Source organism: Phasianus colchicus, unplaced genomic scaffold (assembly GCF_987193195.1).
Source record: "Phasianus colchicus unplaced genomic scaffold, bPhaCol1.hap1.1 HAP1_SCAFFOLD_45, whole genome shotgun sequence".
Taxonomy (NCBI): domain Eukaryota; kingdom Metazoa; phylum Chordata; class Aves; order Galliformes; family Phasianidae; genus Phasianus; species Phasianus colchicus.
Genome location: NW_028325225.1, coordinates 1054701 through 1064686, shown reverse-complemented (window position 1 = coordinate 1064686; position 9986 = coordinate 1054701).

The following is a 9986-nucleotide window of genomic DNA, read 5'->3' as shown; positions in this document are numbered from 1 at the left end:
GACCTGGTTCAAGCTGAAGGATGCTTGACTCACTCCAGGCAGTCGTCTTATCAGCCACAACTCAGAAACCTTGCTGACAACACCAAGCTGTGGGGAGCAGCGACACGCCAGCAGTGACATGGGACGCCAACCAGAGGGACCCAGAGAGGCTTGAGCAGCGGGCACAGACAAACCTCATCAGCTTCAACAAATCCAGGCGCAGTGTCTTGCACCTGGGACAAGAGAACCCCCCACTACCAATACATGCTGGGGGATGAAAGGGCTGAGCCTAGGCCCGTCCCAAAAGAGCTGGTGGATGGCAAGCTGTACACGAGCCAGCAAAGTGCCCTCCCAGCCCGGAAAACCAGCCACATCCTGGGCTGCACCAAAAGATGTGCGGTCAGCAGGTGAAAAGAGGTGATCCTGCCCCTCTGCTCTGTGCTGAAGAGGCCTCACCTGGAGTACTGCGTCCATATGAAGAGCCCTCAGTGCAGAAGGGACATGGACCCGTTGGAGCACATACAGAGGACGGCCACAAGAAAAAAAAAAAAAAAAAAAAAAAGAACCAAAGGATCAAACACCTCACCTGTGAGGACAGGCTGAGAGAGCTGGGGCTGTTCAGCCCGGAGAAGTGAAGGCTCCGAGGTGACCTGGTAACAGCCTTTCGATACCCAAAGGGGAGCTAAAGGAAAGAAGGAGGGAAAATTTAGGTTAGATATAAGGAAAATATCCTTCATAGCAAGGGACAAGGGGAAACGTTTTAAGCTGGGGGAGGGAAGATTTAGGTTGGATGGCAGGGGGAAGTTCTCCACAGAGAGAGCGGTGAGGTGCTGGAACAGCTGCCCAGAGAGGCTGTGGATGCCCCGTCCATCCCTGGAGGTGTTCAAGGCCAGGTTGGATGGGGCCCTGGGCAGCCCGGTCTAGTATGAAATGGGGAGGTTGATGGTCCTGCATGTGGCAGGGGGGGGGGGTTGGAGATCCACGATCCTCGAGGTCCCTTCCGACCCGGGACATTCTGTGACTCTGCGCAGTGACCAGGTTGCCCAGAGATGCGGTGGATGCCCTGTCCCTTCCAAGGTGACACGCAGGGCAACCTGATCTAGCTGTGAATGTCCCTGTTCATTGTGGGTGAGTCGGACTAGATCATCATAAATGGTCGCTTCCGACTCTAAGGAGTCTCTGGTATGATACCTGAAGCCATGTCCACAAAGGACATCGATGGCATGGTGAGCAACCAGGGTAGGTGGGGAAGCCTGTGTGCTCAACAGCTCCGGGGAAACTCACCAAGTAGTCCAGTCGGGAAGATTCACATCAGCCATAGAGCCTCTCTGTGCCAGTCCCAGTATTCAGCACACCAGAGGTACTGCTTCATCACACTGGTGGGTCCCACAGCTGCAGAGCTAGCTATTGAATGGGGGCCAGGGGATGGAAGGAAGAGGGGTGGGGAGGTTGGGTATCATACAGACTAGGAAACTAACAGCATCCCCTGACAATTGGGATGGAGATATCTGGGGTGATCCAGACAAAGTGGTCCAGTAGAAGACAATCCTTTGTTTCCTAGAAAGACGAAGCCAGATCTGCCATAAAAACAGAAAGAACCCTAGGACCCTGGGGTGGTCGGCCACAACGTGCTCTGAGAACTGTGCCCTGACATCTGTTACTACTGACAAATCTGTAAGGGAGGTCTAGGAGAGAACCAGACAAAACAGGAACAGAATACTCGTGTTCAGTATGCTCAAGTAGTGGAGACTGCATTACACTAAGCGAGGATGAAGAAAACGGCCACTGGGGCTGGGGGTTTTCTTAAGCTCAGGTCCCAGCCTGATACACGCACCTCACTCTATCACCAGCTTATTGGGCTGGAAGAATAAACCCCAGGGAGCAAGGCGAGCCCCTTGTGACCCCCATTCCATCTCTAAGTGAGCGTCCCACAGCCATCACCAAACCCACCTGCATACAAGCGATGCATGAACAAGGGATTCATGGCGTTCCATTATCTGCTCCACAGATTTCACAGTGCTTAAACCACTAACTAGAGGAGCCCCAGAAACCCTTAAACCCCATCGAGCTGCAAAACAGAACGGGATCCAAAGAGACACGGAGCATAATTTAAATACGCGCCCTTAAACAATACTCAGCATGGGTGGAATTAATCCGTGGCAGAGGAGACACAGAGGGGACAGGGGCAGAGGACACAGGGAGAACACAAAGACACAAGTAGGACACAGAGGGAACGTGTCATAAAATAGGTTGGGACAGTGTGGTAGTTTGGAGTCCCAGGTCGATGATTGTGCAATGAGAGTCATGAAAGAGGAACGGAGACTTCACAAGAAGGTACTGGGCTTGAAAAGAGTTGCAAAGGAAACCTGGAGAATGCAGAATCTCTTTACAGAAAAGCACATTAGCTCCAGGCGTTTCCAGAGTTGCAATGCTCAGTCAGCCAACCAGCATTACCTTGGGGCTGATTGAAGCATTCCAGACATGAGATAAGAGTAAAAGAGAGGAATGAACGTCAGTCTCTTCATTACCAATTCAGAGAAAAGCAGATAACCCCTTCACTCCCCTCAGAGAACAATTGGAAGGCATCATAAGGAGAGGCATAGCGGACATAGCTACTCTAAACCAACTTAGGATCCCCACAGAAAGGCAGAAGCCAAAACCCTGCAAAAAAGAAAGGATCACTTACCTCTTTCCAAGAACCAGAGCTCACCCAACAATCCACAGGAGGCAGTCTCCAGGAAGAAACCCTGCCTTTGGGGCCGCCAGCCCTTAAATGAGGAGAGGGAGGGGCTGGAGCCAGGCTCAGCCTCATCTGGTTCTCTAGGTGCATTGCTTCCACCTGTGCTTGCAGGGCTACACCCCTCACCAGGTGCTCCGTCACTGCTTCAGGCTGTGATCTCAAAGTTCCCATAAAAGCATGAAAAAAAAAAAAAAAAGTAATGAAGTAATGACTGGCAGCCAATTGGGCAAGGGGGGAGGGGGGGGTTATCGATGGACAAGCTAGGATGGTCCACATGTTTTGATTCCAGTCTGTCCTCAATGGCAATTGGTGGCATTTCTAATAAATAGGGGAGCACAGATTTCTATACTGATACAGCAAGATGCTGAGAAGCTGCATGTGCAACGAAAGGGCTGAGACTACCGGTGTGAATGGAGCGAGTGCTGTCTGCCAAACTGCCAGGGTCAGCTTTGGCTCCCCAGTGAGAAATCTGTGTCATCTACTTGCACAGCAATTAAAGACCATTGTGAAATTATTTTAGGATTTGGTTCCTCAGTGGGTGAACCTGGCACCTGCCCGCATGGCAGCGTGAAGCCCTTTGGCTCAAACATCGATCCCAAACCCCAAAGAAGTCGGGAGGCTGTAGAGTGCGTACTTCGTGCAGCCCCTGCACTCCTCGAGTCAGAGATCACTGACGTACTGCAGGACCCCATTTCTGTTGCGGCACGACAGGGGATTGCTGAAGTCACTGCAGATTTGGAGAAAAGACAGATCATCTCCAGAATGCACTCCCCATACAAGCGGCCCACGTGTGTGGGGCACAAGCCCCATTCTGGGGGCAATGACCCCCACCTGTGGGGCGCTACCCCCACCCCACTGTCACAGCCGTGTGCGGAGGACACCATCACCCCACTGCGCACAGCCATCAACTTCTCCCAGGACTCCACGCACCCCACAGGCATCCCTGACCCTGCCCTCAACCCCACGGTGACATGGGCACGGAGCGAAGGGGGACAGGTAGTGTGGGGGGAGGTGAGGAGACATGAGGGGACATGTGGGGACACGGGGTTGATGTGTGGGGTCATAAAAAGCCAAAAATGAAACTTGGAGTTGAAGAAAGGCCCTTGGAAAAAAATACATTAAAGTATAAAGAAGACAGAAGCTGCGTGAACATTAATACGGCCCTGTGCTTTCTGCCAACGGGCTTTAATTTCGTTATCATTAAATTTGCTGGGCAGTTACACTTTGGTAATGCGAACATTTAGAAAAGATGCAACGGATGCTGGCAAAAGGAAAAAAAAAAACCTCTTTTTTTACAGCTATTTATAAGCACTTAGCACAGCTCTCCTGGGTTTGGAGAAGTTTCCCTCTTTTTTCTTCGTCTTTCCCCCCACACACCCTCCACTTCTAACTTCGTGTTCTGCCCCCGTCATTACGAGACACAGAGAGAACGAATCGCCAGGGACTGCGCCGCGGGTCCCCGGCAATCCGTCAGAAAAGTTCTTTCCGCGGTCTCTGCTGCCACCTCGTGGCCAATGCGCGGAACTGCCGCTGCCCGCTGCTTAGGCCGGCAAGCGGTATAACGCATGCGCGTAGAAACGCGGAAGTGGCGTTTTAACCGCTCTGCGCAGCTAATCCGCCACTCTCTGTGGTGATCAGTCCTCCAGGTAATAGCGAACACGCGCCCGTCAACTGAAAGATAGCAATTGTTTCGACAAACCACTACGGGGACGGGCAAGCAGCCGATTCTCGGAGCGCCGGCTCAGCGATATTCTCCCCTTCTAATCCAGGATGCCCCTCGTCTATTTCCGCCCTTCTATGCCCGAGCCCACCCGGGAACGGACCGGGTCGGCTCAGGGCTGCCTCTCAGCGCCTCGTGGCACCCAACGTGCTTGCCGCCGCGGTGGAGGAGCAGACGTCCCGTTCCAGCCCCAGCTCTGCACCGCAGCGTTCCTGGAAAAGCAAGTCTCGCGAGAGCAACGCGCACGTGCGAATCTAGGCACTGCGCACGCGGCAGTCTCTCTAGGCACCGCACTACGCAGGCGCGGTTCTCGAGACAACAGCACGGAGTACGGACGCGCGGTTCATGAGAAAGCACAACGCATGCGCCAGTGGTTTAAAAAAAAAAAAAAAAAAAACCACACACCACTACGCGCGCACTGGATTCTGCTCCGAACGGGGCATGCGCCGGATTCTGCCCGCCACGGCGCATGCGCCTGTCTGTGCCCCGCAATGCGCATGTGCCAAGTGCTCTGCGCACGCGCCAGCTGCAAGAGCGCATTGGGCATGCGCGACCGTTCGCACCGCTCTGCGCATGCGCCAGTCTCGGCACCGCGATGCGCATGCTCTCCTCACGGCCGCAAAACGCATGCGCCATCGTTTGCAGTGCGCATGCGGCAAGCATGTCACCGAACTGCGCGTGCGGCCGCCTTGGCACGGCACTGCGCATGCGCTTCTCGCGCGCGGATTACAGCGTACGCTCGTTTTCGGGCACGCGCCTACGCGTTCGCTTTTTTCGACGCCTCATTGCGCAAGCGGCGGGTGCACGGTCCGCCTAGACAGTACGTTCTGGAAGCAGACCGGGGCATAAAACCGCCCGAGGAAATAGACAAGGAGCATTCTGGATTGGAAAAGAGAGAATAGTGTCGCGGAGCCGGCGGTCCAAGTATTGCCTGCTCACCTGCATCTCAGGGCTTCGAAGAAATGGATGCTATTGGAAAGCTGGACGGCGCATGCGCACTACTTCCCGGAGGACCGAGCATAACGCAGATCGGCGGGGTGCCTGCGCAGAGGAGCAGGACCGTGCGCGCACCACTTCCGGATCAAACACCTCACCTGTGAGGACAGGCTGAGAGAGCTGGGGCTGGGGCAATACATGTTGGGGGATGAAAGGGCTGAGCATACCCAACCCCTTCAAAGCAGTGTCTTTCCACCCCAGTTTTTGGACTGCAGCACCAGCCCCACACAGGGTCCAGCCTTCTCCGGTTTGATCTCGTGCAGGATATTCTTGCAATGTGTGTGACAAAATATACATATATACAGAGCGGGCATTCCTGGGAAGATTTGGCTAGAGGATAAGTGATGCAAACTATCTGAGATCTTCCCCAAGTTAAGTAGAAGGACTCCCCAAAAGAACTATGACAACGGAGTTCACGAAATATAAATATTATCCAATTCTAATGCAGAAACAACATTTGATTCCCACAACACCACCTCCTATCCGTCTCCCTCAGAGATTCCCAGGAGCACCTCAGGCTGCTGCTTTCTCGTGACAGCCTGGCCATCTGCCCCAGCAGCTCCTTAAGCAGAGTACACCTGCAACTAGCTTCCTTTAACTGGCTGGTAGGTATGGTGAGATAGTTCCTTTACGGGAATCGAAATGGAAATCACAATGAGTTGGATGGCATCCTGCTTTTCTTCTCCAGTGCCAGAGAAGTCCACATATTCCAGCACCACAAAAGGTCATGCACACAGCCCAGTGCTGCGGAAGGCAGTTCTGTCCAACACCGCGACGTCTCTGCCACCCAACGCAGCTTGAAGCCACCGTGCCTCAGCCTCCATTTTGAGCTGGGGCCAGAAGGCCGCCCCGCCCTATAGCCCCACCCTCCCTTCATTGTGAGTTAGGCCGGAAGGCTGCACTGCCCAATAGCACTGCAGGCCGCTGCCCCACCCTCCATTACGTGCCAGGCAGGCACACAGCATAGAAGACTGTGGGCGCACCCCCCCACGGCATTCACTGTCTGCGCACCCTTGCGACAGGGACGAGAGGCAGTGGGCGCTACGGGGTCAGGGGCAGCTGTCCTTGCAGGCCCCAGGAAGGAGAGTAGCTTTCAGCGGCCTTCGGCCACAGCTTTTGGAGGCTGAGGGTCTCTTCAGGTCCCTGCGACCATGCCGCAGAGACAGGCAAAGTGCTGCCAGCCCTCTCTGCGCCGGGGCCCGGCCCAGCCCCCTGCCTGCCCCGCACAGCGGGAGGAGCACAGGCGGGAGCTGGAGGCGCTGCGGGCCCAGCTGGAGGGCGAGCGGCTCCGCTCCCAGGAGATGCAGCGCCGCCGGGCCGTCGAGAGACGTGAGCTGCAGGAGGCGGCAGAGCGGGAGCGGCAGCTCCTGGCCGACCGACTGCGCTCCAACTGGGAGCGACAGCGGGCGTCAAAGCTGCAGCGCCTGCGGGAGCAGAGCCAGAGGCAGCGGGAGGCGGACATCCGCCAACTGCTGCAGATGAAGGAGGCCCAGCTCCGCCAGACGCAGGAGCGGCTGCAGCAGCGGTGCAACAACGCCAACCGCCAGGTACGGGATCTGCTGCGGCAGCTAGCAAAGGAGCTGCTGAGTGGCGAGAGCAGCAGAGAGGCCCACAGACTGCAGCAGGAAGTCCAGCGGCAGCTCTGCAGGAAGCCCTGTGCAGAGCAGGCCGCCCACGTCCTGCGCCTCCAGCGCGAACTGCAGGAGCAGAGGAGACGCTTCCTGCATTACATCCTGGAGCACGGACAGGGGCAGCCGCCCGCCTCCTGCAACGGGGCCAGGGCTGCAGCCGCTGGGCCGCGCACACGGCAAAGGCCAGCCTGCCGTCGGGCTGTAGCAGAAGCGGGTGTTCAGGCTGCAGAGCAACAAGAGGCCTGCCCACCTGAGCACAGGGAGCTGCGGGAGCAGAGTGCCCATCTGCTGAGGGCACTGAAGGACTTGCAGAGACAATGCAGCCTCCTTGGAGAGGAGAACTGCCTGCTGAGGAGCAGAAGCTCTCAGCAGATGAGGGAGGAGGTGGAGCGGCTCAAGGACAAGACGCATACGCTCAGCCTCCTTACCAAGCAGCTGCGGGAAACAGTCCGGCAGCTCAAGGAGGCCTCTTCCACATCCAGAGGGGCCGCAGAAAAGGCAGAGGAAGCCAACCAGCTGCAGGGGCAGCATTTGGAAAAGGAGACTGGGAAAAAGCTGGAGCCGCACGGAAATCCAGAACAGGAATGGCTGGAGAAGTCGGGAGGGTGGCTGATGGCAAGCTGCAGCCTGCATTCTCGCAGACGATCACCAGCACTAATTCGAAGATTCATAGCTCGTCACAGCTACAATCCTTTTGAGGGCCCTAATGAGGACCCAGAAAACGAGCTTCCACTGACTGCTGGACAATACCTTTACATCTTCGGAGACATAGATGAAGATGGCTGGTTTCTGGGAGAGCTGACGGATGGCACAAGAGGACTGGTCCCTTCCAATCTGGTGGAAGAAGTTTCAGATGATGACCTGGATACGACTGTGCCTCCACAGCTTCGTGATCTCCTGCTGGATACCGACGATGACGAGCAACTAGGCAGCAGGAGCGGTGGCAGAAAGTGATGGTCACCATCCAGAAATCTGTGTCCGTGTATTGGCTGAGCCTGGGGGATGCGGAGATTCCTCTCCATAATACGGCAGCATCCCATCAAGATTCCATATTTTCATCCACATAGATGAAGAATACCTCCTGCTCCACTTGATGTTCAACTGAAGCATGGTCCATCGGCACAAAGACCTTGAAAATTTATCACTTGTATGACTGAGAATTTACTACATTTGGACTGAAAAAAATCTAAAAAAAATTAAAAAACACCATAAAATAACCAAACTCAAAACGCACGTGTGAAGTCTTCTTGTTTTCTGGCAGTCCGCTTTTGTAAAGGTATGAGGAAAGCAAGAGGCTGAGGAAAGCCTCCAAAGTCTTTCTCAAGCGCACTACCTACAAGTATTGGAATCGAGAGAGAAAGGAATCATTACTGCTTGCTTCTGTTCTTCGGGATACCTGAAGTACCTTGGAAGGCCACACTTCCTGAGCAATATAAACATTCTGTCCCAAAGCAGCTCTTTGACCGTTTCCACTGGGTGATAAGGCATAGCGCTTGCATCATCTGAAGGCACGGACTCAGGTGCCAATCCAAATCCTTAACTGCAGGTCCTTACATTCTATACATACATGCTCAAGCTCCCTCTTGTAATTTTCCATCCATCCCTACGTGTCAGCAGAGCGCTTAACAAGTCTCCTTTAGTCTAGACACCAACTGCGCACACAACTGAGACACAGCTGCACCATTCCTAGAAAAACAGCTTTACAATTTCCCATAATAAAGTACCCGGCTCGCTCATATCCAGCTTACTATAGGACACAGATTTATGCCTTATTTGCCCATCTCTGATATTGATAGCACCTGCCAGCCCCCAGAAATTACTATTTTAACACAAGGCCCAGAGGCAAAAACAACAGAATCCTACTAGAAATCATTCCGGTCAATGAGAATAGTTTTCTGCTGTGCCTGTTTTGAAAACCCATGTAATCAGTGACACGTGAAAATACGTGAACAATAGTCACCGCATCTCTGCGGCACTACCTGAAAATATAAATTTGCTGGAAAGCATTAAGGTTTGAATCTCAGGGTTACCAAGTGCTTTGGTACAAAGCCAGCATTCATCCGCCCTATACCACGGTGAGGCATTAAATTACCAGAAGGAGCAACTCCACCTATTTCACTGATTACACTTTCGTCTTGGCCATACGTAATAGCTCAACTCTCTGCAACCAGCAGAGAAGACTGACCAGGCTTTAGGAAACGACATATTCATTGGCATCAGAGAGAGGCCTTTCTGACACTGACTTTTTTCACACAGCTCAGCTATCTCAAATGCCCACCCCCTGCCCCCTACACCCGGAAAAAAAACAGACAGACCCAAACAAAAAACACTTGCACATTGGACTCCTTGGGCTTGAGAGAGGCTTAACTGGCTTAACTTCTATTGTGCGCTAGTAACATGGAGCGCAAGAAAAGCTTTCCAAAGGGAATGAGCTGGAAACTGGGTATGTGAACAAGTAATCCTCAAAAAAGGAGCGCCTGCCGCAGCTGGCTGGGGAGGGCCTGCGTATACCCCGTGCCCTTGTGGGCTATCTGTCCAGCTGCAGGAGGACCAGAGAAGGGCAGCTGAAAAGATGAAAAGCTGCAGCTGAGCCTGATAGACCCGCACAGCTCTCGGGCCATCTTGCCGATGGCAGCTGTGACGCATCGATTCGTTCTATGCAGGTGAATTAATTTTTTCCATCTGCAAACTTAGGTGGAGAACTGCAGTTTTCGTTAGTCTTTGTGGAAACGCTGTAATGGTCCACACTAATCTCAAAACAGCAACTCTGTGCTGTGACTGCCTGCGTAGACCTGCTGGGGCCTAACACTACCCATTTTAGGGCATAAAAAAGAATAAAAAGCCAAAAATGAAACCTGGAGTTGAAGAAAGGCCCTTGGGAAAAAATACATTAAAAGTAGGAACAAGACAGAGGCTGAGT